At 42.4% G+C, this 26479-nt stretch overlaps 1 protein-coding gene and 1 long non-coding RNA gene across 2 annotated transcripts in view; one reads left to right on the top strand and one right to left on the bottom strand.

Moving 5' to 3' along the window:
* Positions 1-26479, top strand: part of STON2 (stonin 2) — a 67616-nt gene that overhangs the window by 26657 nt on the left and 14480 nt on the right. The gene's annotated exons all lie outside the window — the stretch shown is intronic.
* LOC143694399 (uncharacterized) lies at positions 14155-16234 on the bottom strand. Its single transcript, XR_013182862.1, has 3 exons — positions 16061-16234; positions 15321-15460; positions 14155-14298 (listed from the first exon to the last, which is right to left on the bottom strand). It is a non-coding gene; the product is annotated as an uncharacterized LOC143694399 (long non-coding RNA).

The raw sequence follows: 26479 nt of genomic DNA, 5'->3' as shown, positions 1-26479 counted from the left end.
AAACTTGGGCATGAGAGCCTGCCAAAGCCAGCTGGAGAGGCTGCAGAGAGGAACAACCAACCCTTGCTTCAAGGAGGAGGGGACTTCAGAATACCATGAACAAATAGCACCTAAAATATACTCCTAAACAACTCCAAACTGTAAGGGCTAGATTCAGCACCAGAGGCAGGGTTCTTTATTTTCCATGTCAATACCAACCACCAATTCAGGAGTTTTATATCCTTCTTGTCATCCCAGATTTTTCTCATGCATTTTTAGCTTCTTGGAGAGTAATGAATTAGTGGGACAGCTCTGAGAAGCTAGGTCTAGATAATTCTTGGCAGTAGAAGTGCTGTGATCCCAAGATAGACCTGTGTACTGGAAATGAGCTCATCTTCAAGGCTTCCTGGCTGCAGTATCACAATGACCTTTGCACCAGAGTTCAGTCCTCATCCCTGTGTTGCAATGAGGAAGCCTGCAGCTTGGTTGTGCAAACTGGACCTAGGTGAAGTAGAAAAAGTTTTTGCCATATAGACTGACAACCTTGCTCTTTGATGAAGACTGCAGGTAAAAGTAGTGGGCCAGAGTCACTGTCTCAGTCCTGCCTTGTGGCAGGAAGGAGAGCTCAGAAAATCTGCCAGGAGGATAGGGGAACTATTAGAATGAGGAAAGAACAGGTACAACAATAAACAAATGTTTATTTCCATCTATTCAGTAGAGAGAAATAGAAAATAATCTTGGTGTGCAGTCATCTGGTTCATAGGCTTTAAGGCCAGAAAGGAGGACTGTGTTGTCATTATTATTGTCCAGTCTGGCCTCCTGCATATCTCAGGCCAAAGAACCTCACCTGGTCATTTCTGCACCAAACCCTTCAGTTTGAAATACACAGCACAGTTGCAGGCTGTGCAGGGAATACACTGGGAACAGCCCTGAGGAAAAAGGTGTGGGGCTATTGGTGGATGAAAAGGTCAACATGAGCTGGCAATATGGAAGAAACTTTACTGTGAGGTTGGTGAGGCACTGGAAGAGATTGTCCAGAGAAGTTGTGGATGCCCCATCCCTGGAACTGTTCAGTGCCAGGCTGGATGGGGCTTGGAGCAAGCTAGTCTAGTGGAAGGTGTCCCTGCTTATGGCAGGGTGGTTGAAACAAGTTGATTTTTAAGGTTGCTTCCAACCTAAGCCATTCTATAACATTACCATATCCTGAGCAAATATTTGCATAATGTCTTTCTGATTAACATCAGCTGCAGCAAAGTTAGTCCCTGATCAGCCATTTCCATCCCTTCAAAACTTGATTTTTAAAAAGGACTGTCCTAGTGATAACATTTAAAAGCAAGCTGAGATGTCAATGAGCTCAGCTCTGCCAGCTCTTGTGGGCCTAAATGTGGTCTGCTAACTTCAAAAGGTCCAATACCTGCCTCCCTTACACCCCAGAAAATAACACTGATTATTTATCTTCTCTGTTACCTTGCCTCACAAAGAAGAGTGGTTGATGCTGCTGTAGGACTATCAGATTCTTGCTTTTTCTTCAGGAACAATGAGAAATATCAGGGTGTAGGAGGACAAAATTGAACATTGCTCTTATAGTAAGAAAGGAGTTAGAAGAAAGCTCAAAAGTGTCTGCTCCTACTAATGCCTACAAGGCTGAGTCTTATGGTGTTTACCCCTGTGAATTAATTAGGCCTTCCCTGCTCCTCCACATTTTAAGAAAACCAAGTCTAAGACAAGGAGGAGGCAAAGTGAGAGAGGAGAAAGTGACAGCATTCCACTGAGTCTAATTTTCATTATTGCTTGGAAATGTTACAATTAAAAACTTTATAACTTTATGTGTGTATGTATTAGATATATATATATATATATATATATGCATAGAATCAGTTCTGATCTTGTGCCATGTCATTGGCCCTGTGCTGCAAACAGCTAAATGAGCATCTCCTAGTTCAGGTGCTGAGTTTTCTTCTCATGACTACTCAGAAGTGGAACGTACAGTAACTGTGGATTTGTAGCAGAGTTATCTTTATTATAGAAGAGCTCAATGCTGAGCCTACATGGTATACTTGATGTAGTTCACTCTTTTCACACCTATTCATCAATGTTTTTACATAGATCAGCTGAAAGGACAGCAGAGAGAAGTCCAGGGCAAGTCACAGGACTGACCTTCTCATCTGCCTTTATATAGGCAATATCCCAAGAAAACAGATATGAGTAGGTGCTTTGTAGTTTGTCTCAGTGAGGCAGACTAGGTGGTATGAAGCCCTTTATTTCTGTTTGTAAGGCTGTGATTCCTCAGCCACAGTGTTTATGTTGGCCCCAGTTGGTCTCTAATGCAGAAAGCCACATGCTGATATGATAAGCCTGAGGAGTTCAGCAGGAGATTTTGCAGCTGGAAAGGACATTTCAGTGTAAAGCTTAATTGGAGATGGGATGCTTGAGTGCAGCAGCTATCTGTGATTGCTGTGTTCACAGAGGAACAGCTTGGTTTATTTGGACCAATTCTGCAGGATGCTAAGCGGCTTCCAAGCTTAAAGCTGCTGGAAGAGAAGAACACCAAGATATCTCCCCTATCTCTTTCTGAGTGGAAAACATCACTGGCAGTTTTCAGCGACATCGTCTCGCCTGTTGCATTCAGTTCCTGGCAGCATGCTGCCGTACTGCTGAGAGGAGGCAGGAATAGCACTGTAGCCATGGAGTAACTCTGGAGAAGCACTGTCCCAGCTTCATGCTGCTGCCCTACAGCACTGGCTGCCCCCTAGGCAACACAGTTCTGCAGCTCCAGAACCGCAGCAGGATTCACCACAGGGAGGACTCATCCAGCTGAGAAGTGGCACCCTTGATTCTACGTGGCAGAGCAGCAAGCAAGGCTTCAGCAGTAGTACCAATTAACAAGAGTTGTAAATCATTGCATGTGCTCTTGATTAGAGATCCCAGTTCTGTGTGGAATTTCCTGTCTGATTATGAAGGGGCTGAATGGAGCTGGCAGAGTAAAACAGCCAGTGAAAAAGCTGGCAGCAGAAGACAGCAAGTAAGAATGAGAAATTTCACAATACCCAAATGCATGGATTTGCTTGTTTGTCTCTTGCTGTGATATCATCCAAAACCTAAGAAAGGCGGACTACACATCACAGGAATTGGAAAAGTGATGATGAACACCTATAGGGGATCAGTTATAGAGTCATCTCCTCAAAGAACAGTGTGGGATAAAATGGGAAGCAGATTTGTCAAAAACATGAATAGTGAACAGAATAATTTAAGCAAAACCTTCAGCTTTATGTTCACAACTTATTTTCTTATGCCCACTTAGAAACTTGTGTTAAATGTCCATTTTTATCAGGACTTCTGCCTCCCTTTTTCTTTTATTCAGCTGCAGTGTTAGGGACAAAATGTAACACTTTCTGTTATTTGAAGGCAGAAATGAGCAGAGTTGGATGACAGTACCCTAGGGAAACTGCTGATTTATGTCTTTACTTCAATATCTCTGTTTTTCACCTCATCTAGCCTTGATCAAACCATATAATACTGGAGCACAGATATGACATGAATCTTAATAACCATGTTCATCTGTTATTAGAAGCAATTTGGTCTTAATTGTCCTCATGTTTGACAGATGAGACCAAAATCCTCTGCCTCTATAAACTGGTATTTGCATTGTGACTGTGCGTGTTACATGAGAGGAAGAGGAGACTTCATGCTATTTCTTCATTCTGATCTTGCCTAGCAAGAATGAGAATTGTGATTCTGGGTTTTGTCACATGGATGCCAGTCCAATTTACTTATTAGTACCCTTGTGGTACTGCAGTATATTTCATGGACACTGATTTGAACTCATCACTTAGGACTCAGTTTTTCAAAACTATTAAGAGTGCTCAATACTTTTTGTGAAGAAGTCCAGATCTGGGTTTTGCACCTAAAATTGTTTCCAAGATTCTCATGTCCCAGCTATTCTTGTTACAGTTGAACAAAATTTTCAGTGTGCTCCTCTCCAAATCTAGCCATTTAATTTAGTGTCTAAAAGGAGATTAGAGATCCTGCCAACATATGTCCTGTAGCTCTGTGTTCTCAAGCTTATTACAGGCTTTGTAGAAATTATTTCATTTAGGTGGAGACTTTAGTTAACAGTTTATTGAAGCTGCTGTATTTTCACATGTAGACATTTCAGAGAGCCTTAAACATGATTCACTTGAGATCATAGGAATGGAATCTATTTCCCAGGACCCTGATGTAAATGTATTCATGACCATTTCCTATCCATGTGTTCCTGTGCCAATATTGTCTTTCAAATAGCTTTTTGCCCTCTCCAGTGTAAGCAGTTTAATATATTTATACAGGGTAATTATGTCTCTCTGTGTTCATTTGCTAAATTGAATGAGGCAAGCTCTTTAGTATTCTGGTTCTCCATCCTCATCCTAGAAAGCTTTTCTCAGCTCATGTTGCTGTTTGAATTAATCTTTCGGGTATGTGGTGATCAAAACCGTGCAAGACTGAGGTGTCACCACAGCCTGATATCAAGATACTTGTTCTCCCATCTTCAGGAATTGTCTCCTTGATACATCCTGGGATGTTATTTCCTTTTGTGCCAGTGCATCAGGCAAGTCCCCTTGCAGTATATTCAAACAGATAGTCTATATGTGCTTGCTACGTCCTGCCTCTGCTACACATGCACTTGTATGCTTGGTGGTGGGCATGAGTCTTCAGAAGGGGCTGGGGTGGAAAGGGAGCACATGCCACACAGAAGGAACAGAGAGGCACATGGTGCTCCTGGCAGAGCACACAAGTGGAGGGTGTTAGTGCATTTGTCACACCAGCACAGCACCAGCGTCATGTCTCCCTGTGCCTCGGGGCTGCACAGCGCTGCCCCCAGCACGGGCAGCTGGCTCCAGAGTGGGACACGATCCACTGCACTGCCTCTGCAGCAGGCCCTTCACCAGCCAGCCAGCATTAGGATCTGGGTGGGAAAGTTTACATAAAAGGAGTAAGGGGGGCTTTTCTGGTGGCTTTGCTTTCATGAACCCACCACTCCTCCTCCCCCAGACTGATCTGTTTGTTCAGGCTTGGTTGCCTCCAGCAACACATTATTAGTGCGAACTATGGTGTATCCTGGGAGACCTGCAGGATTCCCCACAAATCTTTTGAGTTTTTCGTCTCCAAGGAGGAAGAGACACAAAGGCATTTCACTCTGTTGATGCAGTTGCATGTGCATTGTTCCCCTTCTTTGAGTGTTGGTGTGTCTCTTCAGCAAATGCTGTAATTGGCCTGCTGCACAGTCTTCATCTTGCATCTTCGTCTCAGTGAGTAGATTATGCTTTTCTTGGTAAAGCCACCAAACTGCACTGCTTTGAAGGCTGTATTTGAAAACATGCTTAGCTGAAGAGCAGAGCTGTGTGCTTATTGTTGCACACACAGATCTGTCCTTGCTGATGGTAGACCTCAGGCTTTCAGGGTAAATCTGGCCTTAAGATAAATACAGATTGCATTACGCATGAGCAGTTTTCCTTGATTTAGCATGGCTGCAAAGGCAGTGAAGACACAGTGGCAATGGATTAACAACATGGGCATGTTCTCAGGCACTGCTAAGACCATACATCTCTGCTAAAATCAATGCCACTGCAAATTCTTTAGATATAACAAGAGTAACGAGAGCGTCCCCACAATGTGATCAAACTCTGCAGGTATGCTTTTGATCTCTGCTTGGTTTGAAATTACAGGACTCAGCTTCAGCTCCTTTGGCTGTTCTGTGTCCCAGGCTTGCAGGAACCAGTCTGTGTGTCACAGCACAATTCAAACATCATGAAGAGCTCTTGATTTCCTGATTAGTCACGTATGTGTCCAGAGATGGACAGCATCAGATGAACTGATCTCCCATAAAGGTCAAGGCAGCTTAGCTAACAGAGGTCAGTGCTCCAGTAGAAAAGGCATCAACAACAGATGGCATCCCAGTAAAAGAGCAGTCAGAGGCAATGGACATGAGGGTTCTCATAAGGGTGATGCTGCCAGTAATGGGAGGTTATTAGAGGGCAAAGGAGTTAGGGAAATGCAGAGAAGGTGTTTTGAATGCAATCTACTTTCATCAGGTGATTCAGCTGCCAAGAGACTCAGATGTTAAAAAGTGGTGACTGGGGCTTCAGCCCTGTCCTCTGTCCTCCTGCCAAGCTGATCCAGGTCTGCCAGAGGGTGGGGGACTGCTGGGGCAAAAGGGTGAGCTGTGCTCTGCTGAGATTTACAGTCCAGCTGCATCCACAGAACAAAACCAGTTTGTCTCACGCTTCTGAACAACCTAAACCTGAACTAATGGAGCAAACTGGTGTGAAAGGAGAAGGGTTTTGCCAGACCCAGTAGCCCCTTGTCTACTGGGTAAAAGGAGAAGCAGGTCAGCAGATATCAACTCATCCCTCATCATATGGCAGGGAGAAGAGTCACTCTTCAATGCACAAAGGCATTTGAGAATAACCTGATAATTCCTGGATCATTCTCAAGTCAAACAGCATGGGACCAGGACCCAGGAGGCTTTTCCTGCTAGACCTGGAAACCTAGCTCATGTGCCTCTTGATATCTTTCTCCAGGGAAGAAGTAAGGGGGAAGAAAGTACAAGGATGGATGACTAAGCTATACTTTTTCTGCATTTCAGTTATTTCTTAGTGAACAGCTTTAATCCCCCTGCTTCAGCCCATCTCCTGCTTTACAGAAAAGTTTCAAGGTGGCTCTTAAGCCATTGTTCTAATAAATGCTCTTTAACCCACATGGTTCCTTTTCCCTGTCTTCACCATGGGATTTTCTCTCTTCCTGCCCAATTTTTCTCTTCTGGGTGCTGCTCTACTTCTATTTCTTTCCAATTCAAAATAACTTAAATGCTTAAAAGCTTTGATGCCAGTGGCATCACCTTGTTTCTAGTGGGTGACCTGCTTCATCCTGCATTCCCTTCTGGCAGAGAAGGGAAAATTAGTAAAGGGACTGTCATTCTCCTTTACTTGGCAGAAGGCCCTTCTGCATGCAGAAGAATTTCTTCATAATCTAGTTCCGAACTTAAATTTCTCTTTGTTGATTGGATAATTGAAGTAGCACTGTTGCAAAGTAGTGAAAATACATGAGAAAATACATACCAGTTCTAGCAGTCGCTGATGCTTTACTGGAGTGCCCTGCAGTGTCATTTAAATTCCATCAGTGAGGATAATTTCTGCACCTTACAGGAATCTGAAGCTGGTGTATTTCCCCAGACATTTTCTATTTTGTATGGTGCTGTCGAATTTCTTATACCTGGATTTCTAACATCACATTAAAAAAAAAAAGTATGTTATCTCTAAAACTCAATTTTATGGATGAAAATTTTGTGTATATTTTCATTTTTCTAACTTCATTCATTAAATCATTCTCCCACCTCTCAAAAAAAAAAGCTTTATTTTCTGTACTCAAACACTATGAGTAGTGTTTGAGTATAGAAGTCTTTGCTTAAATTAGCATAAATTGGGAAAATGCTACTCAAGTTGATGAACCAGTTTTGGAGGCAAGTGGTCTCTATGCTTAACATCATAACCACACAGAGTCCCCATGCAGTAGTCTAGAGAGACATGTAATACAGCCAAGTTGCTAGAGCCACACCGAGCCTGTCACCTACCTGGAATGAAAGTGTAAAATATGTTCTTGTGCTGTTTTTAATCTAATTGCCTAGTAATCATCAGGAGGTAAATATTCCTCACTATCTTTCCTGAAAAGTTTAAGAACTTAACACTCCCTATATATTTCATTAGTTTTTTTGTTTCAAAAGCCTTCGATCCCAGTTCGCTTTGGCAAATGCAGTACTTTGTATTTTTTCCATGTAAGCGGAGCTGGCTTTGCAATGTGTTTAATAAAGTCAGTTTCCACATTGACTATGTGCAACCAAAAGGGAAGATGTTTAAAAAGAGGAAAACACTGTGGTGAATATACAGTAATGGTCTCCAAATTGTATGCTGCATCTGCCAGTACAGTTTACTTTAAAGTAATTTTCAAGTCAACTCTTGTAAAAAACAGTGAACAAATGGTAAAAATGGTGAAAATACAACTTCTGTTAAAAAATAGCTGCTAGACTCACTAAGGCCATGAACTATGGCCATGGCATGTTTTTTTGATATCTCTGTCTTCTGTGATGAATGGCAGGACTGTTGAGCACTATAAGCATAAAATAATTTTTAATTCCAGTGATGAGGTAAGATGGTGGGAAGAGTGAAGATCCTCCAACATAATTTTTTACTCTGTGTTTTCTCCCACAGAAATTGGAATACAAAGGCTGCCTTTATCAACTGCATGGGGTTTTATTTCCCCTCAGCTTCTCATACTTTATAATTTGGCTATAAATTTTAAAGAATGGAGCAGAGATTAGAAATTAGCACCCTTTGTGTCCTTTTGAAGGCATATCAACCCCTCCTCCTTAGACACTGCAAAATTCCTTGCTAATAAGGCTGACTGAACAAGTCTTCATTAAACTGCATGTTGCTGGCCTGGAGAATTTGTCTCCATCAGCCATTCAGACCATGACCTGGACAAATCAACCGTGATGCCTCAGATGTGAAAAGCCTTTGTTTGGCTTCTCACATTCTGAACACAATTAGTAGCTCTGCAACTCATCCCCTTGGCCAAGGTAGAGTCACGCTGTCCCTTGCTGTAACTACTGGTCTTGAGGAAAGTCTCTCTGTGCATTCCTCCAGTGATTCAGTAGAATGTGATTTTAACCATGTAACTCCCAGTCCCATGGAAATGAGTGGCAGGTGAGAATAAAACTGGTTACACCCAGTTAGCATAGTCATTCTGTACTGTCTGTTCTGGCAGTGTAATAGGAAAGGTAATTTGATAAAATTTCCACTAAACTGAGGTAAAGAAACTGGCTTATGCAATATGTCTGTCATTAAGGTGACTGAGGCTTCTCTCAGCTTCCAGACACTGTGGTCCAGATGTTTACCACCTCTTCTTTCAACCAGGAGTTAGTTACAATAGATGTGACTTTTGTGTAACATGGCAGAATACACAAGTCTTTTATTAAAAATCATCTTCCACTTGAAGATAAAGTTATTATAAATTATACAAATAAAGGAGGCAGCTTTTTGTAATAGTCATTAAAGGCTTAGGAGCTGTTTCACAAATATGTAGCTCCTTGAGCATGTCAGAGTTTGCTTTGCTCCAGAAGAATGAAGGGCTGGAGTTTTAAGTTTTATTTCCTCCTCATAAATCATGCATTTACTCTTGGATTGTGCATTTACTTTGGCACTGGTTTTGCTGCTTCTTCAGATTATGTTCTGTTCCCTCCAGTGTTACTGCACTGGAGAAGTGGTACACCTTCTACATCATTATGGCCAGGAGTTAAGATTTCAGATTTTTTTTGCCTCAGGCATTGGTTGAAGCCTTTCTCTGTTATGTGCCCGCAAGTCACAAGGCAGCAGAAGCATGCAGCAGGTGAGCCAGGGTACTCTCTCTTTCTGTCTATGTATATAATTATCTGTATTTCTGTATATGGGGAGGGGGTGTGCATGGATACATACTCTCATTTGTAAATTCTTGAAAGACTTCAACCGAAAATCTCAGTTGTGTTTTTGTTGGAAGGGATGGTTGAACATCATACCAACCCAACCAAGTGGCTCTTCAATCAGACAGGTCTTAACAGTGCCTCGTGTTCCCCCTGGCTTCCTCACCCACTCATCCCTCTCTATGCACACAGATCCTGGTCTCCTCAGCCACAGCGCAGATTGCTTCACAGCAGCAGGAGAAATGTTTTCTGTCAGTTGGAATCCAACCAGGATGTGAGGAAAATACCATTCTCAGACACTTCTGAACCAGCCTTGTCTTTGGGGCACAGGGCTCCTGCTTACAGCTCTGAGGCCAGGAAGGGCTTGGTCACTTGTGATAGGAGGTGCATCTGAAGGGATCCATTTCAAATGGATTTAAATGGCAGGCATGGTTAGGACACCCTTAGGGTTGAAGGAGACATCTCTCAGGGTTCTCAGCATGAGAACTAGAACCAGCTGGACTCTGGTCTGTCACCTATGAACTTCTCTACACACTTTTCTTCTCACAGACCTTAAACGCTTATTGGCAAAAGGCTGCTTCAGGCATGTGGATTTATGTAACAAGCAGAAACTTGTCAGAGACTATGTCTCATAGATTTCCCAGGTATCAGTGGGTTTGGCTATTCATATTTTCAGTCATGAGAAGTTGTATTTAGCTCTGACTAGTGCCTGGATTATGTCATGTGTTATATAGGTGAGGAGTATCTGGCTTTCAGTTAACCTTTTCTCCTAATGTATTTTGATGCCTTTCATTCTCTATGTTTTGGGGTTTTTTTTGCTTTGATTGTATCCTGGCCTAAACCATCTTGTCCTGCTAGGATGATACTACAGAAACCCATTCTGGACTACTGAGCTTTAATTTTGCCAAATTTTCCTCCCAAGAAATAGATCCTGGAATAGCAACTTTCAGAATTCAGTGGTTGCAAAATAATTGATAAACACAAGCCAAATGCTGCTGACTGAGGATTGTGTTCAGCCTGGGCTTGGTTTCTTCTCTCTTTCTCACCTGCTGCAGGACGAATACAGGCCAGCATGACAAGATACTACTCAAGAGCAAGTCCTTATCTGTTATCTATGCTTCAAATGCCTCAGGAAACAGAGTTAAAAAAGACTTTCATACAGCTTTCATATTTTGTAAGGATGAATAGGAATAAAAAAATAGGAATGTGAGGTGTGATGAAAATTACACCTTCTCAGGGCTATCTGGGAGAATGTAGAGACCCCTCAGTGAGATCCATTAGGCTGCCAAGCAGGCCCTAGCAGTAAAAGCTTCATTGGTTTGCTATCTACAACACTACCTGCCAGAGAGGTGTCAAACATCCAAAGGACAATCTAGACACACAGTAGATATCAGGTGGCTTTAGTTTTTCTGTAGGGGTTGTTGGAAAGGTATTGTGGCCACACTGGATTTTGACTGAGCTTCCATCAAAGTCCAAGGTGGGGTTTTGACAGACTGGACCCAAACTGGCAATATCAGGGTGGGTAGGATCCTTCTCTAGGATGAGAAACGTGAAGTTCAGGTTGAGCTCTTGTGTAAGGAAAAATAGAGTTGAACTTAGGTTTCCCACAGCCAAGCACAGGCTGAGTTACCAGCTTCAAAGGCATTTTGGAGTGAAGTTATCCTTTACATTTTTAACAAAGGCTCTTGACAGTTTTTGAGACATTGTGTTTAGAGATAGTAACAGCTCTATAGTGCATGTATTTTTTGGAAGGCAGATTTTATTTCTTTCCCCACAAATCTGATTCTGTTTCTAATTTGAGTTAATTAATGTGCACATTTTAAAAGTTTTTTTTGTATTAGACAAAAGGTCAAGGGACTGCCACCTTATGAGAAAAAAACCTGTTTCCTGAGAAACAAGCTTGCTTCAGTATGTCTGTGACATCCCAGCACCCCATGCAGTGCTCTGTCGTGGTGGCCAGATTAATTATGGACCCTAATTGGGAACAAGAAACAAAAGAGGGAGTCTAGGGAAAGATGACTTCATCTCCCTGCTCATCTTACATTACTGTTCTGCACAAAATGATTGAGGCAACAGACAGAACAGCAAACAAAACTATCTACATAGAGTTTTCCCTTAGCTGAGGAGAGAAAGGGTAAAATGAGAAAAGGAACACTGTTTACCTGGTAAGTCACAAGAGCAGGTCTGAGTTTTCATCTTTTCCAGCCAGCATGTTTGTTTAAGGCCACACCTTTACAAGTTTTTGTTCAAGCAGTTTGTCCTTGGGCTAATTTCTCCATCTCATTCTGCTGTAGCCTCAACTTGCTATAAGCCTGGGAATTTTTAGGCTCTGTGAAAGAAGCTTTTTCTTACACTGACAGAGAAAGCCTTGTCTGCTACATGAAGTTGTTACAACAAGGTGTGGGAGGGAAGTGAGGCATGACGGTGTTGCATAAGGGATAGTTTCACGGTTGGCAGACCGGGGGGGATTACAAAACAAATGTTCTGCTTCTTCCATTAATTGTTTAATTTCAGTGGAGTAGTATAGGCTAAAATTGGCAATACCCTAGATAGATAGGTTGCCACAAGTAAGGACAGCATGTGGCCATTCCTGATTCACTAGTTGTTTTGGGTTTTTTCTTGGGAAAGGCATCTAACCCCTGATTCCGACTCCTTGCCTATCAACACAAACATATCCCTCTAGTAAGGCAGCCCTGTCTCTTCTGCAGGCTGGCAGGCACCAGCTTTGCTGCATGCTTGGTGCAGCATGTGCAGCTTTGTGCAGCACCTTTCCCACAGGAAAGACTCACACAATTGTCCCTGCAGTCCCTGATCACACTCATTTCATCACCTGCCCTCACCCCCTTTTCATCATTTAATTCACAATCACCATTGTACCAACACCCAGAAGTCATAGATTGGCCTCTTGTTTTTGGTTCTGCATGCTGCCACACTCCACCATTCAAACCATAAAGCCATTTACATTCTGTGAGTAATTTCATGTACTTAAAATTATTTTTATACTGATATAATTTAATGGGTAAATGGCAAATCAATTATTTTTCTGTATGCCAGGTACTTTTTGGCATTACTTCCCAAGTATCCAGACAACTTTGCCTTCACACAATCTGTTTTCCTCAGTGTGTCAAAATATCATGTGTAATTTTTTCTACAAAGTAATCAATATGGGGAAATGAGGAAAACCTGAATAACCAAGGAATGTCACAGAGGAGCAAAAGGATGTTAGCTGTTTCTGAGAGGCACTGACAGATTGTTCCTGTGGTTTTCAGTCTTACACCTGAACTGCTTGGGGCAGAGGTAAGGGCAAGGAAAGAAGAAATACAGGCTAAAACCAGGGCATTTGGGAACACCTAGAAGTGTATTTGGCAGGTGGAGCACTCTGTGTTGGTGGACCCAGCTGTTTGGTATGTAGGTTGGGTCTCCTTCTCCTTCCTTTTATGGCAAGAGCTGGCAAGAACTTCCTGGATCATTAAGTCTAATTCCTGCTATCAGAAATGGACATATCCTCTTATTAATGTCATAAATTTGTCTTGCTTGATGTTTAAAAACAGGTGGTTTATTCCTTCCATTTTCCATCTGTAAGACTGCACTGGAATCTCATATCCTTCCAATGATCAAAAACCACCCTTGAATTTCAGTCTCTTAGTTTGAGAGAGACTCGTGTCTATGACTGAAAAACTTAGGAAAATGTTTCCAAGGAGATTAGAAATGACTGGCTGACTGAGTTCTTTAAAATGTGATATGTGCTTTGCATTTAAAAGTTATCTCTATCTTTACCCAGCCTGGAGTACATCCAAAACAGTTTCACCTAAGAGGACAAAAGGAAATCCCAATCCTAAAGCCAGTTAGTGACGGAAGAGTTAATGGGACACAATGGTTCCGCTGCTGACACGGGGAGCAGCCTGCTGCATTTCTGCAAGGTGATGAGCTGAAATGTTTGGCAGTTTGGTTTAGTTTAAAAAAAAAAAAAAAAAAAAAAAGCGCAGCTTTATTACTGAAGCAAACCCAAAACTTCGGGGGTTCGGGGGTTTTGTTCGGCGGAGTTTAACGTGAAGTTCCGCTCCCGTTTTGCCGGCTGCTCCCTGTCCGTCTCCCACCTCCTGCTTCTCGGGGTGTGCCAGACCTGCCCCCAACCTGCACATTCCCCACCTCCCCGCCCTGCCCAGCGGGCGGGCCGGCGCGGAGCGCGCTGAGCTGAGCTGAGCTGAGCTGGGGCGGGCAGGGCGCGGGCGCCTTCCTCCGCTGCGCCACGGGCACGGCGGGGACCGCCAGCCTCCGAGGGACCCGACCCCGCCGAGTGCAGCCAGCACCGAGCCCTTCTTCTCGGCCGCCTCGGGTTAGTGTTTTTGCTTCGGTGGGAGGAGGAGGAGGAGCGGCGCATAAACTTTTAGAAGCAAGGTCCTGCAGCGGCGCGGCCGGTGCGCGCCTGGGCAGGCGGAGGGATGGCTGATACAGCAGAGAAAAGAGATTGGGGAAAACATCTCCAGCCCATGAAGTCCAAGGGAACCTCCAACACGGTGTTATTGACTTGGGAAAGTTTTATTTACAGGCAGAGTTTGGTGCTGTGAGCACTACTGGTAGGATGAGGCAGAGAGTTGACGTTTCGTCCCTTGAGAACGAGTGATTAAAAGGAGAATTGTATGTTTTATATATGCAACTAAACCGGCATTTGATTTTCCCCTGTGCCGTATTCACAGCGCGCACTGCGCTGGTAGGAGCGCACGGTGTTGTAGAGCCGAGGAGGATGTGGGGGAGGAGGGGGGTTTGGTTCGTGAACTTTCGTGGGATGTTATTTCTCTTCTGATCAGACGGAGGAAAAGTTGGCTGTTTCTCTGTAGTAGAAGATAAAATGAAACATACGAAAAGAGCTATATTTTCTCCAAATATTGCTGAAATTATAATGGAAATTCGTGTCTGTGCCCACTGAGATGTTCCAGAAAGGGAAGGTTTGGAAGCAGGTTTTGCTGTGAGCTTAACAGCTCTGAGTTGTTCTGTATAGAATTTCAGTGGGTGAGTGAGCAATTCAGATTCGTCAAGGCTGCATTGTTAGGGGATTTCAGTGCCTCGGTATTTGTTGAAAGCACAAGCAGCGCATTGCCGTCATGCATGCAGGAATAAGCAGCTGGATTTACACAAAAGTGTACATCAGGAACCGAGTTTTGAGGTGCAAAAAAGCAAATTTCAGCTAAGTTGTACTCTATAAGAAAGGATAATTACATGCAAACCGTTTTATTTCCTCAGTTATTTTCAACATCATTTAGTACTACAGTATCATGTGTAGGATCATGTATGTCTGAGCACTTTGGAAGCAGGTTGTGTGAAGACATCCTCACAGATATGTTTATATTTGGCCTTCTGAATATTGGTCTGGCTTTCTTTGTAACTTGAATTTTTCACACTTCACAGCCAGTTCCAAGATGCTCAGCTCTCCACATGTAATTTAGTTTTATTAATATTTTTCTGTGAGGGAGAAGCACTAAAATTCATTCAGCTGGTTTGAAACTGATCACACAACAGGGGAGTGAAATGGAGGTGCTTAAATAACCATGGCTATATTTTTTCCCATGCAGATTAAAAGGTCAAAAAGCTTTAAAGTGATCATGTAGCTGGAGCTTTTGCATATCAGAAACCATAGCACATCCCTGACTTAGTTCCTGTGAGAACTAGAATAATCTCACCTGCCTAAAGCACTCCAGTGACTTCACTGAGGAGGATTTTTTGTAAATCAGTTCCGTGGTTAATTGCCTCTGCATGGTTTTTAATATCAGTTTCTCCATGTTGCCTACCAACTACCACATATCACTTATTAGATCACAGCAGTTTTTCTTTTATAATTTTCTGGGTAGGTACTTACAGACTGATTGTTCCTGAATCTCCTGTAGAGCCGATTAAATAGGTTGAGCTTTTGTCTTTTGGTGTGTGGTAGAGTTTTTATTCCTTTAGATTGTTGTGACTCTTTTCTGAACAGTTCTCAATTTTTCTGTCTTCTGAATTCTAGACAAAAGATCAGGTTCCACCAGGAATCATGCAAGTGAAATTATTTCACATCCCCTTCATGTTTTTCTCTTCCTAAATCCTATTATATTGGTTCTTTTAGTCTCAAGATCACATCAGAGATGATAATAATCCAAATCTTCTCCAGAATCACTGCTTCCAAAGGTGCCATCCATCCCATGATGTTGCCTACTTCCCTCTGACCCTCTTTACCTGAGGGAAACCCACGCACATTACCCCTAAGTACATACTACTGAACACACCATTTATGGTAAAACACCTTTACAGTCAACATTACATTCTACAATGTTACAAAATTAACAAAATTACTTCCATCTAAAAGTCTCCTACTGGCTCAGTGTAGCAAGAAAGGCTCCCTTTTGCCACTTCAGCAGAATTGCTGCTCGCAGGATATAAGAGGTCTGCTTTACATATCTTTTATCTGCTGCATCGTGCAAGTGCAGACATCTGAGGAATATATTCACTCAGCAGTGTAATCTGTTGGCATCTGGCCATCCATGGGCAGACAGGGCAATACCCCCTTTCCAGGTGGTCCCTTGTTAGGAAATGAATGAAGGAATGTAAATGAAAAGAACCAACCTGAACTTTCTCCTTCCCAAATTTAAGCTGAACTCCAGAGCTCTACTGAAGCTGGAAGCTGTTCAGTTGAGCTTATTGTCTGTCTTGCAGCTGCCTCAGCATGTACAGGTTCCAGCTGGGACCAACAGAGAATCACTGAAATGCTGTCAGGAATGCTGATCCAGGAGACTCTGTCCTGACCTGAAGTTCATATACTCTTATGAGAGCTCCTGTTCTCAAGAGATTTTCAGCCTGCTTTGCAGGTCAAAAAGACAATGAAGAAACAGTCAGACTTTGGTGTACCTATATAAAACTTATAGTTTACAAACTGCTGGAGTGGATAGCTGCTGCAGGCAGGATCCTTGTTCTTCCAACCAAATCAAAAGTAAAGCTGGTCTTGGCTGAAAAGGGAGTTGCTTTGTCTGCTTGACGTTGTTTCCTCAATTTCTGTACCCAAGCATGAGATCATTGAGAAAAGGGTCTTACCTATCACAAAAGCAACCAGAACTTTTCAGTTTGGACAGTGAGACTTGGGTGTGGATTATAAAAATCTGCCTACTCTAGAGCTACACTTACATACAGAGACTCAATGCTGAGAGCCAAAAGTTGGGGAAAGCATATAGGATTCCAGTAGCTGCTTTCTTGCTCAACTCTACCCTATCTTTACAGAGGATAATGCGACCAATGCTATCTGTATTTATTCTTTGTGTTGGGAAAGTGTTGCCACTTCCATTTAATGACTTTCTAATGGTTCCCACTGTAGCCTGCTTTGCTGGAGGAGATAAAATACGTAGAATTGGTTGAAATTGCAAACTGTCCACTCAACATCCTTGATCAGCCAGGGCTTCCTATGAAATTACTATAGCCAGGGACCTCCCGTGTTTTCCCAACACGGAGATTTCTGGTGGACCCTGAAGGATGCCAGTTCCAGGCACGCAATGCTTTTAACGTGTTTGGTGCATGTTATTTTGATCTAGTTCAAATTCTGTAATTAGCGCCCGGGCTTGTCTGTACAAGCCGGTCCTGCGGAGCAGCCTGTGGCGAAGGCCAGCCCGCAGTGAGCGCCGCGCACCCCGGTACTGCACGGCCCTGCCCTCCGCGGGCCCGGCACGGCCACCCAGCCCCGGCCTCCTGCCCTGCCCTCCGTGGGCCCGGCACGGCCACCCAGCCCCGGGCTCCTGCCCTGCCCTCCGCGGGCCCTGCACGGCCACCCAGCCCCGGGCTCCTGCCCTGCCCTCCGCGGGCCCTGCACGGCCACCCAGTCCCGGCCTCCTGCCCTGCCCTCCGCGGGCCCGGCACGGCCACCCAGCCCCGGGCTCCCCGCACAGCTCCGGCGGCCGGGCAGGGCAGGCCGGCGGGCAGGGCAGGCCGCTCGCCCCGCTGCTATGGCAACAGGCCGGGAATGCCTCTGGCTCAGCCGCCCCGCTCTCCGCTCCGAAGCGCCTGCTCAGCCGACAGCTCCATTGTCTGCCGGACAGTGGTCTTTCCATCGGCTTCCAGCGAAATGGCCTCTCCCCGAAGACAAAAGGCTCGGCACAAAGAGATTGAACCGGGCTGAGAGTTTAAAGGGGAAAAAGAAAATCCCCTTAATTTGTGTTTTAACTGTAGGGGAGAGAGGAGAAAAATAATTCTGGCTTCTCTAAGTGATAGTTGGTCATGAAGGAAAGGGGTCATAACTAGGTTTTGTTGGGATTTGGTAATTGCTTCCTGATGCATCCTGAAACTATTCACAAGGATACTGGCTCACCCGCGGAACTGTGGCATGGTTTTTATCCCTGCACAGTCAGGCTGCTGCCAACTGACAACTGTTCAGATCATCTAATGAGAGATCTGGGTTTCAATTTGCTTTATGGGTGAACCACTTTTCATATCCAAAATCATGAGAGTTAATCCCAGGAAACAGTTTTGTTTAGATCCAGCTCAGAGAACTCAAGTGCAGATTTGCCAAGTGTCAATAGATACCTTGTTTTCTAGAGTTTCCCCCTTATGTTGTGGTGTGGTGTTGATGGAGAAATTTAGGGGGGAGGATACTGCTGAGTTGGTAAATACAGGATTTAATCTTGCAAGTTGTCAGCATTTCTAGAGCATTAAAATTGTGGTTCAAATAAACACACTCCCAGTACATTCTCTTTTCTTGTCTCAAGCAGAAACATGCTTTCCTGAAGCCAGTGGGAAGGCAGAATTCTCCTTCATGACTTCAAGTGCTCATATGTGTGTTTCTGAACAAAGCTTACAACAAATGCCATTCCATGTGAGAAGTTAAATTCAAACCTTTCCATTGGGTGCCTGTCCTTGTCCACATGACTGGTCTTTTTGTTTCTGCCATTTGACCTTGATGTGACCTAGATGAGTGGTACAAATCTTTAAACTGAAGAGATGCAGTGCAAAAGATCAGAATACATTATATTCCTAAATGAATTTAGATATTTCTTCCAGACTTATTAACCTAGTGGAAGTCTGCTGGTGGTACTTTCTCATCTGACAGCTATTTCTGACATTTTATATAAGTCCTTTATCCAGATAGACCAGTGGATGAAAAAAAATTCTCTTGCCCCCATTTTCATAACATACTGAAGCAATTTTGCAGCATTATCTCATGACGAAAAAACATCTCCTAGAACATGATCATTTCTTGAAATGGTAGAATAGAATGCTCATCAGTGAACTGAGCAGTCATTCTTGTCCACAGCAATGTTGTTGTTCTTAGATAACTCCTGTCAATTTCCTCCGCTGTGTAAGATACTGCTTTTGAGTATTTTGGTTACGCATTAAGCGTTGCCCATTTATTTCTTGAATGTTCATTTGATCTTTTGGTAGGAGTACATTAAAATATATATTTTGTAACCTGAGTACCTTTTGTTTAAGCTCAGTGAAGTCCTCATCTTATTATCCCATGTTCCTCATTTCTCTAATCCCCGTTGTTTCCTTTGGGCAGACCTCAGTTCTTTCAGGACTCTTCTGCAAAATCTCACATGGCCCTTCAGAAAGCTGAGCTTTGTTTACAGGGCACAGCAGCTGTGGGGGCCCTGTTGTTTTCCTTCACATTGGTCACATTCTGTGCTCAGCTCTTGTCTCTCCGGCGCCGCCAACAAACCAGCTACGCAGTTTGGTGATAGAGGCAGTAAGGCTTCCTATCACACTATCCGTACCTTTTTTTTCCCCTCCCTAATCTTGTCCTGTACCCTGAAGAGATCTGTTAGGTCCCTTCCACATTTCCAGAATGTTGAAGTCTATTTCCACTTAGCTTTCTGTGGTGTATTTTGTGCAGGAATTGTCCTGACACCGAGAGCTCCACCCTATCCAGTCCTAGTACCCTTCCTAATTCCTACTTCTGGTGCCTCAGGACAAAAATTTTCAGGATTCCCTGTTCCTCCCCTCTCTGCATTCCCAGCAAAGGAATGGTGAGCATCATTTGGGGATGAAATAGGGCACATAGGTAAGACTAGGTGGTGATGAGGGTTGCTAAAACTTATAAAATAAATCAGTTGTCTGAGAAGCTATTTGGGACTAGCATTCAGAAATTTGCACCTTGTGTTTTGCCTCCAGCCAGAATCATAGCTTGGATTGAAGATGCCTGTTAAAGATGGAAAGATGAGAATTTAAAATCAGCACAGAGGACTGAAATACACGTTTCTTCTTCACTTCTCCCCACAGTGCTGTGATAACATAATGAGTTATATCTTTCCATTCTTCTTGTGTGGGTCATTTTTGCTTAAACTTTCACACTTAACAGAGTCCCATGCCTTTCTGTTCACTGTAATCACACCAACATGGTCCAAGGGAGGGAGGAAGAAATTGCTTGTTGGATCATTTCTAATTGGCTGCCTCTGTGGAGTGACCCTGAATAATCCTGTGTACCGTGGCAGCTACACACATACATACAAAAAAGAAAAACAAAACTCCAAATTACATAAGATAGGCAACAGCCCAGTATTTGGTTCTGTTGATTTCCTGCAATTGTGAATAGCTGCACAACAGCTGGGATTTTATGGTGGGAGCCTGGACTGGTTGTGCTAAGGGAGTCTCAGGCCTGGAGCAGATGAGTGTAGAAAAGGGGGAATGGCCTCATCAATCACAGCAATATATCGTAAAACGAGCCAGTCTGTCATAGCAGCCTCCCAGGCTGGTGGACAGCTGCCTGAGGCTGGAGATGACATGCTGATAACACCACAGGATGATAACAAGACTCTCAGACTTGGGCAGAGGGCTGTATAGCAGGACAATTAATTAAAACGTATTTGGATGAATAAGCTGGAAAGTTTTCTGTCTTCCACCCTCTTTGGGAGTCCTTTTGTTATATGCGTACAATGGGTGAGCTGGGTCAACTCTGTTGTTTTCCAAAGTTGGCTGAAGTTGTTGATGGTAGGTTGTGCTCATCAGACTGGCAGGGCAAGCACAAACTGTGACAGCGCAGCCATGCTTTTCATAACACCCTCCAAGACAACCCCTGCAGCATCACTTTTTTTTGAATGGGCAAAAACTGAGATCAGTGTCACTGTAAAGGAGGCTGGAGTTAGGTTACCACTAGTGGGAATATTTCTTCCTACTATTCTGTCTCTGAATTGTCTTGCTCGCATATATCCAAAACACATCTTTAAAGGCCTCGAGAGGTGAAAACCGGCAATGCAGCATCCTGACTCAACCCTGCAACCACCTTAGCAACAGCCCAATATGAATTTTGAAGACAATAACAGAACAGTAACCAAATAAAGTGGTGCCTATCTCACTGTAAGAAGCATGTTTCACAATCTCTTACTGCAAGCATTTGCTTTCCAAGGTCTTGGTAAACCTTTTTCACTTACCTCCAGTATTTTTTGGTAGAATCCTCCTTGCCTCTAAATAGTGTGGACAGTACCCTGTTTCTTAGCCTGTGGGAGGAGCAAACAGGATGAAACAAAAGCCCAGCATTTCTCCTTGCAGTTCACAGCCAGTCCAGTATGTAAGCATTGAGCCTTAGCTGTTTACTCCAGTCTCTCCACCTTTCTCTTTGTTTTCATCCAGATACACTTGCTTGCAATGGCCAGTGCACAAAGAACTACCTTGACACACATAAGTTAAGTTTTGCTCCGCCAAGGGCCACAGCTTCTACTCTCTACAATTGTTTTATTCTCTACGGGAACTTCCTTGCTTATTCTCTTTATCCTTTATGGCTCCTAGAAAACCCACAGGCTTTCACATGACTTATGATAGCCTATTTATCAAACACACATAACAACCATTAACACTTCCCATTACATCAGTATTTTTGTTTTGCTACAGAGAGAAAACTTGTGGAGCAGAGGCCATAAATTGCTAGCTGATGGTCACTTAGACAGTCACATGGTTCAGATTAGCACCTAAGACTTTTGCAGCCCATTTCTGTGTCATATCCTTTGCATCATCTTGCTTCTCAGGCACCTTTAATTACTATTTTTTTTATTGAGGGTGTGGATGGATGTTGAACTAGCAGGTGCATGTTCAGTGATATCTATGTGGGTCAGGCATTGCATGTAGATCATGTCCTTTTTGTTTTATCACACTACTTCCAGCCAGTTACCTTCAGTCCTTTGTGTTATGTGTCAAAAATCCCACCAAAATTAAAAAAAAAACCAAACAAATTCAGATGCACGTGGCTCTTCTCACCTTTTCACTGAGCACCTCACCTCTTAGCTCATAAAACTTCCCTGTAGCCTGGAGCTCACATCTGCTTTGAGGCAAGAAATGGCCAAACTGGCTACTCTTATGCAGTTACATGGCTTTGTCTGCATTTTAAACAGAAAATGTTTGCATAACAAGCTACAGGCGTGAAAAGTATTAGCATTAGGCAAAAGTTGAGCACTGCTATCTTCTGTAATTTATAGCTATATATCAGCTGTGTTGTCTATGAAACATATTTATCTCCACAGTTCACCAGGTAACTAAATTATTAAAATACATGACTGCAATTGAAGTTTCCACAGAATCTTCCATTAGAAATTTCTAAATGGGTCTTTGGGCTTGTTTTAAATATCAGCAGTGACAAACTTGTAAATCATTTTGATAGTGCTCAGGGTGAAGGTAGTGTATAAATATGAGATTACCTCTTGACCACATGACCTGAGATATGCAGACAAATCTGGCAGACAGGATGTGAGCTGCTGACTTGATATGATATAAAACTTGATCCTGGGAAATGCCTTGGGCACAGAAATGAGGAAGTTATTGCTTCTATTTTTAAATGTTGTGAGGAGCCAGTAGTGTTTGCAGTAGTGTTTTTGAAGATGTAAAATATCCTGTCTCTTTCTAAATGATGTGCAGTGTTTATTTTTGTAAGCAGTGGATTGAACAGTGGTACAGGCTTATTCAACATCCCTATGTATTGACTTGTCTTTTTATGTTAAAGAATTAGCACAAGACTGAGCAGATAGTTGGAGTGACACTGGTTTCAGCCATGCATGAAGTGTCCACCTAGGAATCAGAGAACCAGTTATTTTGCATTGACTACCAAGTTGTCATCAGCTGATGTTACCATTTGTGGTCACTGCCAGTACAGTTTCTGAACTGATGGACTGGCAATAGCAAGCCCAGAGTGCTTCAGCCACTTAACACACATGATAGTCTCCTGCCTTGGATTTTCCTATAGCTATGGGAACATTTCTCACATTTATTCAGCAGGGCCAGACCCCACACCTATGCAGTACTGCAGCAGCCATGCAGTACTGCAGCAGCCATTTGAATCCATAAGTCAAGGCATGAGGCCATAGTGTGTTACTTTGCTATCAAAGGTTATGCTTCTCAGTAGGACCCTAGATTCTGAGGGGATGCAGTAGCTGGCACATTTCCACCTGCAGTCTGGCACTGCAAATAAGAGACTTGTTCCTGTGGTATTACCTCAGGTACTCAAGACAAAACTAACAAGGTCTGAAAACCTTGGTATTTTGTTACTGGTTCACCATATATTGCTTGAAAAATTACAGCATAATGAAGTAATGTGTTGTCTGTGTATGAGAGATTTAAGTGATTGCCTTTTGCAGAATAGAACTTGTTCAATGGATGGTAGCATCAGCTCCTCCAAGATGGATTTGGATTATCTTTGCATTTATAGGGCTGGCTGCAGATTTATCCTGCTTGCCAGATACCAATTTCATGAAGCACCCTAGGCTTGCAGACACATTTCTCTTTCCTTATTCACTCTAATTTCTTCATGAGGTCAATAGTCTCATCTCAGTGGCAGTTCCACTATTGAAGGATATGTTGTATGTACTGTGGATTAAAATCAGAGAGAGAAGCAGATATCTGTAGAGAGAAGCAAAGGCCAAAGTACATTGAGGAAAACTATCTTCATTTATCTTTGCCAAAGTACCTTTAAAGAAACCACTTCTGAAAAATGTTGTGAATGTCTTGTTCTTCTTTGTTCCTTGAAAGATGAAGTAGCGCTATTCATTCTTCTGCAGAGACTCTCTGCTTCTCTTATTGATCTCTCTGCTGAAACAGGTTCATTTGGTCTTTTCCAACTCTGCTCTGTCCCTTCACACACAGACTTTACCTTGCCTACCCAAACTGGGAGTGTAAGTATTCCTGTGGCAGTAGCAATGACTAAGTCTAGGGTGTAGTCACTGTCTTGGTAATCTCTGGACTGAGCACACCTTGCTGAGGGCTCAGTTAGATGACATAGTGGGAAAAATATGTCAGTCATATCTGTGCCATGCCTTCAGGGGTAGAAATGAAGGTGCTTTGTAATGAATCATGTAGGCATGCTTACTTGCTAAGGCAATTACTTTATGAATATACCTGTTTGTTTGATAGAAATAAGTTCTCAGGTAGAAGGAGGAGGTTTTAATCTTTTCTCCACCACTTAGGTGAGATCTGTTCACAACTTGAATCTAATTATAAGCAAATAGTATTATGTCACATGTAGCATGTGAATTCTTTGAACAGGCATAGTGTTGTCTAAATCTTGTAAAAATCTTGAACACTTCTTACAATTATATTAGTGTTAATGTACCACCTTCTGGCCAGCTAATAGAAACACATGAACTGATCTTCAGGAGCTTTCCTGATCTGTGGCTCTCAAATGGGCTAAATAAAAAAGCCTCTTTTTCTATAGTAGCTCTGGGATCCATTCACTACCACTGTGTTACACAAGAGAAGAACTCCACTCTTTTAAGTATGTAAAGAGAACAAAAAGTGTTTACCTCAATTTCTTTTTAGAGTAGCCATACTTATTGAAAAAAAAAAAACAAACAAAAACAACAGCAACAAAGAAAGCTATGTTTAAGTGATAAGCAGTGCTTTTACTTGGAGCATGAAATGTTTTCTAGCTATGACTAGGAGAATTTTATTCCCTTTAAAAGTAACTGTCTCTTACATGTAATTCCTGCCTGATGTAAAGATGTAACAGTTTATTCAAGATACTAACAGCCTTGTCCATTATTTTTATGAACTATTGGAGTCTACTTACATGAGTTTGGAGTCTACTGTTCAAATGATAAATTGGTATGAATTGGAGACACAGGCACTTACACTTTAAAGCTGTATATCTCTCTTTGCTGCAGTGTTCTGGTAATTTTTTGATAGGCTGTGTGGTTGTTCTTGATAGTAATTCTGTCTAGGATTATTAGTACACTAACTTCCAAGTGTTTACAGGCTAAAAAGTAGGCAGTAGATCTGGAAAGAGCATTTTCTGAATATGGATATGTTCTGCACAAATCTAATTTATCAGTTTTGTGCACAATGTGTTACAGATGCTTGGGGTTTTTTAAGACTAGCCAGACACATTCTGATTTCTTAGGACACTGCGGAATAGGTAAGGAACTTCTGTAAAACTGTAGTTGCAGCCAAGATCTGTACAAGAGAAAGTTCACTGTACACAGACTATGAATTGCTGAAATATATTTTCAGTTATTCCATACCATATCTGACATGCTGGTGGTACAGAATATTTTTTTTTGAACCGGAGTTTTAACTACTCAATAAACATAACACAATAAAAATACTGAGTGTTTTTAAATTAAATCACTCAAGAAAGTTCTACGTTACAAACTAATTTTGTTATCTTGAACATTTTCTTTATTCAAGGAAGAGTGAAAATGCTCTGATTGAATTAATTAGTTTCTCCAGTTGAATAAAGATAAACAGAGAAGAGGAAAATGATTGATAGCTTCCTGCATAGAGCAATGAGACTTACAGCTGCAACTACTGCTGTTCTGGTGCTATGAAACCAGTGTCTTAATGGTTAGTTCAGTCTTGTTTGTTGGGAAGATGCTCTTTTCCTTCTCCAAGCAGCAAGGGTTGTTGTGACTGGAGGGGACACCAGGCAAATAATTCTGGGCAGTGAAGCACTGTAAGCACAAATGCCTGAAAGGCAGTAGTCCTTCTTTCCCATAAACACAGACTTCTGTGTAGAAAGATAATTGTTAGAAAAAGTCAAAACACCAGTGGAAAAAGTCAACAAAAGCTTCTAGGGTCCTTAAAGATAGTATGTAGAGGACTGTCCTTTTCAACAGTTTTGCAATGCATGGCTAGTCTGTAAAAGCTGTCTGTTCTTGTTATTGCTTTGTATTGCTGTGGCTTGAAAAATAAATTGGTATCATTCACCTTCATATATAGTTCTCAATTGTAATAACCCTTAGAACTTGGTTGTTGTGTTTTGTCCTTAGATCAGAAGGTTGGGTAAACTTACTGGAATGAGAGGACCAGAATATCAAGCTAGCCAAGACATTATAATGAGCTCATGGCAGCACTTCAGCTAGCATGATTATTCCCTATTTCATATTCTAAATGGTAGCTGAAATAAAAATTCAAATTGTCTGTTATGGTTGAGGCAGAATGGAAATCAAGCTCATCTGTTTTAGGAACTGGTGGCAATTTAAATAATGACTTAAAATAGTTTGGTGTGTTGTTGCTGTAAATTACACTCAAATCACAGGTGTACAGTTATACCACAGTGCTACATTTCACATTTACTTCTTGCTTGTACTGAAGAACAGTGACTTGTGTAAACATGGGATGTCTGGGAGAAGCAAAAAGCACAAATGCCAGCACTGCTGTGTCATGTAGAACAAACATGGTGCAGTTACAGAGTATAATTTCATGCTGGCTGCTCATTTTTTACAGCGTTCTGATTCATTAGCTCAGTAGGAAGAAAATGGGAAGAAGATCATTGCATTTCTTAACACTGAGAATTTGTGCTCATTTTGGAAAACACCTTATTACCACTACAACAATTCTGGGAAGAGCTGGGACTGAAATAGTGCACTGTGAAGGAAGTGTACAGTGTATTGGCAGAGCCTGAGACTAGGAAAATAGCATTCAAAGGTGCCATGTCCTGAGAGAGGATGAGGACAGCTTCCACAACATAAGTTAAAACTATATTTTTCCTTTCCTAACATATGTCCCTAGATCACAGCTTCCCCAAGAGATGTTCCAGAGACATCCAAGGACTGTCAGAGTCTTGCATGCTGGGTACGACAAAGAGTCTCT

Source organism: Agelaius phoeniceus, chromosome 6 (genome assembly GCF_051311805.1).
Source record: "Agelaius phoeniceus isolate bAgePho1 chromosome 6, bAgePho1.hap1, whole genome shotgun sequence".
NCBI lineage: Eukaryota > Metazoa > Chordata > Aves > Passeriformes > Icteridae > Agelaius > Agelaius phoeniceus.
The sequence above is the reverse complement of the archived record's forward strand: the minus strand, read 5'-3'. Positions and strand labels throughout refer to the sequence as shown.